This window comes from Carlito syrichta, unplaced genomic scaffold, assembly GCF_000164805.1.
Source record: "Carlito syrichta isolate Samal-C Ts95f unplaced genomic scaffold, Tarsius_syrichta-2.0.1 Scaffold79415, whole genome shotgun sequence".
NCBI classification, from domain to species: domain Eukaryota; kingdom Metazoa; phylum Chordata; class Mammalia; order Primates; family Tarsiidae; genus Carlito; species Carlito syrichta.
Window position 1 is genome coordinate 229,354 of NW_007023511.1, and position 7,040 is coordinate 236,393.

Below are 7,040 nucleotides of genomic sequence, written 5' to 3' on the forward strand. Positions count from 1 at the left end.
CCGCGGGCTCAGGCAATCCACTCACCTCAGCCTCCCAAAGGCGCGGGATTACAGGCTGAGTCACCGAGCCCGGCTTCTCACCGACATCTTGTCATATCTGGCTCATGGTGGAGCCTAGGAGAATGAGTGCCGGGCTCTTCCAGGCTCTCTGGATCAGAAGACAGTCAGGGCAGGCTGGGCCCAGCCACCCTGCAACCCACGCGGCTCTGCCCTGACTGGGAGAGAGCTGTGGTATGTCCTGTCTCACATTGAAGCAAAGAAAAATAGAAAACTGCGTCACCCAAAGAAACCCACAGAGACATTCTGGTGCCAGAGGAGCACCTCGGCAGAGACGGAGCTCCTTCACGGGACAGGGGGAATTCCAGGGAGTCCCCCCGCTAGGTGTTGCTGCGTATCAGCCACCCCGAAACAACAACCTTTTCTTTTCTTTTTTGAGACAAGTTCTCCCTATGCTGCCCACGCTGGTCTCAGACTCCTGATTGCAAACAATCCTCCTGCCTAGCCCTCCCAAAGTGCTGGAATTGCAGGTGTGAGCCACCACACCCAGCCATTTCTTTTTGTTCACAGTTCTACGAATCACGAACACGTGCTGGGCTCGGCACAAAGGCGGTGTTGCCTGGTGCCGCTGGTTCATGCACGTGGCTGGCATTTCACCGCCTACACATTGAGGCCACCTCACCCGTGTTGCACACAGGGTACTGGCTCTCGCAGGATGCCTGGGCTCTCTCCCTGTGCCCTCACTGGCCTTCCTTGTCTGGCATCCTCTCCCCTGCAGGACAGCCTTGAGCCCTTTCACAGCGACTGCTTTTCATATATGAAAGCAGAAACAAGGAGCTGCCTGAGGCCCAGCCAAGAGGTGCAAAGCACACGCCATTCGAATGGGCTAAAGGAGGTCACCAAGCGCAGCCCGGGTTCAAGGGCAGGGAGAGACTCCACCCCTCGCAGGGAGAGACCGTGGCACTCGGGCTGGGAATACTGTTGCTATCATCTTTGAAACAGCCTGCTGCCTACCAGCAACAGATCTGTTCAGGATTAGAGAAGTTAAAACACACGCACATGGCCGGGCGCAATGGCTCACACCTGTCATCCCAGCACTTTGGGAGGTGGAGGCAAGAGAATTACTTGAACCCAGGAGTTCAAGACCAGCCTGGGTAACATAGCGAGTCCTCGTCTCTACAAAAAATAAAAATAAGTTATCCAGGCATGGTGGCACACACCTGTAGTCCCAGCCCTTTGGGAGGCCAAGGCAGGAAGATCACTTGAACCCAGGAGTTCGGGGCCAGCCTAGCCAACATAGTGAGACCTCATATCTACAAAAAAAAAAAAAAAAAAAAAAAAATATCTGGGCGTGGTGGCACACACCTGTAGTCCCAGCCCTTTGGGAGGCGAAGGCAGGAGAATGACTTGAGCCCAGGAGTTCAAGACCAGCCTGGGCAACATAGTGAGACCTCATTTCTACAAAAAATAAAAACAAATTTTAAAATTATCTGGGCATAGTGGCTTACACCTTTAGTCCCAGCACTTTGGGAGGTCAAGACAAGAGAATCACTTGAGCCCAGAAGTTCAAGACCAGCCTGGACAACATAGCAAGACCTCGTGTCTACAAAAAAATTTAAAAAATTAGCCAGGGGTGGTGGCACATACCTGTAGTCCCAGCTACTCAGGAGACTGATGTGAGCAGACCCCCTGAGCCCAAAAGGTTGAGGCTGCGGTAGCTGTGATTGTGCCACTGCATTCCAGCCTGTGCAAAACAACAACAACAACAAAAAGCTGCTTTGGGATAGGCGTATTTCTTTATTTTCTGAAATAATGGTTCTTAAGACTAAAAAAAAAAATTACATCACTAGTTAGTAAGAATGTCATTTTTGTGATGTTTACTTATTTGCTATTTTACTTTATTTTTAGTTGATGCTGCATCTACCCCTCTGAGCCTCACACTGGGATGTGACCCCTGTGTGGGAGACTGGGCCAGGTGGGGTATCTAGGCTGTGGGGAAGATCCCTTGTGGGTGGCAGGGCGTGGTTCCCCAGGAGAAAGAGTGAGCTTTGGTTCCATCAGTTCCCAGGAGAGCTGAATGTCAAGAGCCCAGCCTCCTCCCCGCCCTACCACCCTGCTCCTGCTTCCTCACTGGTCATGTGATCTCTGCACACCCTGCTCCCCTCTGGCCATGATGGATGCTGCCTGAGGCCCCGCCAGTGTAAATGTGGGCACCATGCTTCCTGTTTGGTCTGCAGAACCCCGGGCCACGTGAGCCTCTAGTCTTTAACAATCACCAGCCTCCGGTGTGCCTTTACTACAATGCAAAATGGAGCTACAATCAGGCATGGTGACTCACACCTGTCATCCCAGCACTTTGGAGGTGGAGGCAAGAAGATTGCCTGAGCCCAGGAATTTGAGACCAGCCTGGGGAACATGGACTTGGTGAGACCTTGTCTGTACAACCATATCAGAAATATGCCACCCACAAGGGATCTTCCCCACAGCCTAGACATCCCACCTGGCCCAGTCTCCCACACAGGGGTCACATCCCAGTGTGAGGCTCAGAGGGGTAGATGAGGCATCAACTAAAAATAAAGTAAAATAGCAAATAAGTAAACATCACAAAAATGACATTCTTACTAACTAGTGATGTAATTTTTTTTTTTAGTCTTAAGAACCATTATTTCAGAAAATAAAGAAATACGCCTATCCCAAAGCAGCTTTTTGTTGTTGTTGTTGTTTTGAGCTGGGATCTCTGTTGCACAGGCTGGAATGCAGTGGCACAATCACAGCTACCGCAGCCTCAACCTTTTGGGCTCAGGGGGTCTGCTCACGTCAGTCTCCTGAGTAGTTGGGACTACAGGTATGTGCCACCACCCCTGGCTAATTTTTTAAATTTTTTTGTAGACACGAGGTCTTGCTATGTTGTCCAGACACACCACACTATAGTTCCAGCTGCTTGGAAGACTGAGGCGGAAGGATCACCTGAGCCCAGCAGGTCAAGGCTGCAGTGGCCATGAGCGTGTCACTGCACTCCAGCCTAGGTGACAGAGTTGAGACTCCAACTCAAAAAACAAAAAAGGGAAAATGGAGCTACATTTGTGGGATGCGGTGTGAAGCGATGACACCCACACACCTCACAGAGCAAGTACACCCCTCCAATGCACACCTTTCTCTGCGGCGAAAACAGTTAAAATCTCCCCTTCTGGCAACTCTGGAATATGCAGTCATTGCTACTGACTGGCGTCACCGTGCTGCCCAGCTCACTCATGTTCACTCCCCATCTAGCCGCAACTTCATGGCCTCTGACAGTCCAAGCCCGGGCCTGGCAGCCACCTCCACTCTGCTCTATGCGTGTGATCTTCGTGGATCCCACAGGTGCGTGGTGGCCTGCAGTCTGTGTCTTTGTGCTTGGCTTACTCCACGTGGCATAACATCCTCTAGCTCCATCCTCATTGTCATAAAGTACAGTGCCTTCTTCTTCAAGGGTGACTAGCGCCCGCCAATGTCCACGCACCACATTTCATTTATCCTCGTCCATCCATGAGCACAAGGTCAGCTTCACGTCCAGGCTTCCATGAGCATGGACTGCTGCAGGGGACTTTGGGACACACTGATTTCACCCTTCGGTGCACATTCAACAGTGGCATTGCTGGGTCCTGAGCAGTTCTGTTTTTAAGTGCTTGAGGATGAGAATGTAATTTTGAATGTGGAGTTGTCGTTGTTGTTTTGGTCTCAATTTCGTTTGGTTGTTTGGGCCTTCTGCAAAGTCCACAGCACAACTAAATCCTTTAAATAATACTGTGTTTATTATTCTTTGTAAAACAGAAAGACTTATTTTGAAGTATGTTTAGAATATGCCAATGAGACCAGGCAAGGTGGCTCACGCCTATAATCCCAGCAATTTGGGAGACTGAGGCGGGAAGATTGCTTGAGCCCAAGGGTTCGAGACCAACCTGGGCAACATAGTGAGACCTCATCTCTACAAAAAATAAAAAAATTAGCTGGGCGTGGCACACACCTGTAGTCTCAGCTATTCGGGAGGCTGAAGTGGGAGGATCACCTGAGCACAGGAGGTTGAGGCTGTGGTGAGTCATGATTGTGCCACTGCACTCCAGCCTGGGTGGCAGAGTGAGACCTCAGCTCAGAAAAAAAGGAAGGAAGGAAGGAAGGAAGGAAGGGAAAGAAAGGGGTGGGGGGAGGAAGGGAAGAAATGTGAGCAAATGCCCCCCCACCACTGCGCAGAAACACAGAGATGGTTGCTAGCCGAATTCACTGTCCTGACTCTGCCTTTGCATCTCATGAATATCCCTGCCCCACCCATCTCAGTGTGTATTCAGATATCACAGCCATAAGAAGCCAAGAGGCCAGGGACCATCTGCCAACGCCCAGCCTCATCTCCTGCAACCCCCTCGACCCCAGATCCCATCCTGCAGAGCACCTTCCTCCACACCGGTCTTGCAGGGCTGAATCGCAGCTTCCAGAGAGGGTGGCCACAGGGGCAGAGACGGATGCTCTGGGCCGAGGTCTGTCTCTGAAGCACCCTTAGCTTCCAACAACTGACAAGGGAGAAGAATAAAACCAGCTCCTCATCTGGCATGTTTACCAGCTGCCTGTGTTCAGTGTCCACAATGCTGTGTGACAATTCCCTCGGAACAAAAACCTATCATGGCTGCTCACACGCATGTGCCCTGCGGGGCAGGTGGGTGTTCCCCGGCTGAGGTCCTGTGTGACTCCACCAGGCTGGACTCATCCAAAGGCTCAACCGGGCTGGACCCTGGGAGGGCTCCCCCAAGTGGCTGGAGTGGAGACTTATGCCATCCTTAGTGCACCCCCCCAGGCCTTCCTCTGCCTCCTTTCTGGAAGGGGAAGCTGTCCTCCCCTCTTGTGAGAGAAAATAGTAACAAGGGCTTGGCCGGGGCGGGAGTGAGTGTTCGTTTGGGGGGTGTTAATTCTGAGGAATCCCCAGCCTGTGGCCCATTCGATCCTGGGAAAGGACAAGCATTCCTCCAGGGCTCTGCACTCATCCGTGGCTGGCGCCATGGCTCCTCTCTCCAAAGCTCACTCTAAGACTTGGTGTCACTGAAGGCCTTAGGGGCATCCGCCTGGGAGGTGGGCAGGCCACGAGTACCGCCTGCATAAGGACAACAGTGCTGTCGAGAGGCCTGTGGAGGGCAGCTTGGCCTGGCCTCCTGTCTTGCCCGCCCTTCCATGGGCTTTAGCCATGCCCCGAGGCAACACAGAGGCCCTCTCTGGATGCTGGCACCTTGACCTTGGGCTTCCAGTCTCCAGAACCATGAGGAATGCATTTCCACTCATTGTTAATTGCCTGCCTGTGGTGTCTCCTGTTACAGCAGCAGAAAGTGTACCAAGATACCCAGACACCAGCAAGAAGTCCCTGGTAGGCAGAAGGGGGCTGCGCCCACTGTTCTGAAGGAGACAGAGCTGGGCCAATGTCACCTGCATCCTTGGAAATGTCACAGGGCCTGGCCTGCCTCCTGGCAGAGGGTCCCGTGCGCCTTGGTCACAGCCCAGCCTGCTAAGAACCTGGGTGTCATTTCCAGGAAGGCCGGAAGTATCACCAGAGAGGCAAGATTAGGGCAGAGGGCCTCCAAAGCCTGAATTTGACAGACACAAGATAGCTTGTCCCCCGGGGCCCCGCTTGGAGGGGGCATCTCTCCCCTGCAATGCAGCAGGTCAGCCATTGTCTGTGTCCTGCCCACTTGACGAAGTGGCATCTTCAGCCAAATGCTGGCACCACCTCTCTGAGCGAACACAGAGCCTCGGACTCCACAGTCACCATGGCAGGCCTCCGATGCTGGCCACCAGCGGCCCTGCCTCCAACGCCCAGAGCCTGACAGGGCCTGAGACACTGGTCTCAAAAGCCTGCTGTGTGCCGGGCCCTAGACTGAGTGTTGGTGTTGGAGAGACAAGAAGGACACAGTCCTCGACCTCCGGGGTCACAGGCTGGGGGGAGGCAGCTGGATGGAGTGAGCACGCCGGGTAAACCATCTGCTAGGTATCCTGAGGGGCTCCTGCGGAGGAGGGCCCTACTGGGAGCATCAGGGAAGGCTTCCTGGAGAAGGCAAATCCAGAGCCATGTCAGATGTCTCTGATTCACAGTCACTTGAATACAGATTTGAATAACATATATGCTTTACACATGCACATGCACGCACACAGATGCACACGTGTTGCTACCTATGACTAGGCCTCTAACCCTCAATGTGCATCCCCAGTTCACTCACAAACACTCACCTCTCCTGTGACTCAGGAGTTGCATTCGGATTTCAGCGAACTTTGAAGCCAAAGGCAGCCTCACATGAGCACCAGGGAGTGGGGCCAGGCCCACACCGACCCCTGTGCCCGGCCCACACCTCCAAGCCTCCTTCTCCGCTCTCACCCCACAGCAGCCATTTCCAAGAGCAGCCTCGGGCCGTGTTCAGTGGGGAAGATGAGACTCCACTCTGAAGACATGAAGCGGGGAGCTGGGTGTGGTGGCCCTGCCTGTAACCCTGGTACTTTGGGTAGCCAAGGCGGAAGAACACTTGAGCCCAGGAGTTCAAGACCAGCCTCAGCAATACAGCCAGACCTCATCTCTACCAAAAAAATCAAAAAATTAGCCGGGTGTGGTGGTGTGCACCTGTAGTCCCAGCTACTCAGGAGGTTGAGGCAGGAAGATCACCTGAGTCCAGGAGAGTGGAGGCTGCAGTGAGCCATGATCCTGCCGCTGCACTCCAGCCTAGGCCACAGAGTGAGTGAGGCCCACACTCAATAAATAAACAAACAAATAAGTAAATAAGAAAGAAATAAAAAGAAGTGAAAGCCACGTTCCCTGTGGTTGCTTTTCTGGGAGTTCACATGGGGTCCATGCTCTGCACCCACCTGTCTGCACTCTCTCTCTCTCTCTCTCTCTCTCTCTCTCTCTCTCTCCCTTGAGGGGTAAGGAAACTCAAAGGCCTGGGACACCTGTCCAGGGCAAGAAAGAGAGCCGGGCTCGGTGGCTCAACCTGTAATCCTGCACCTTTGGGAGGCTGAGGTGAGTGGATTGCCTGAGCCCG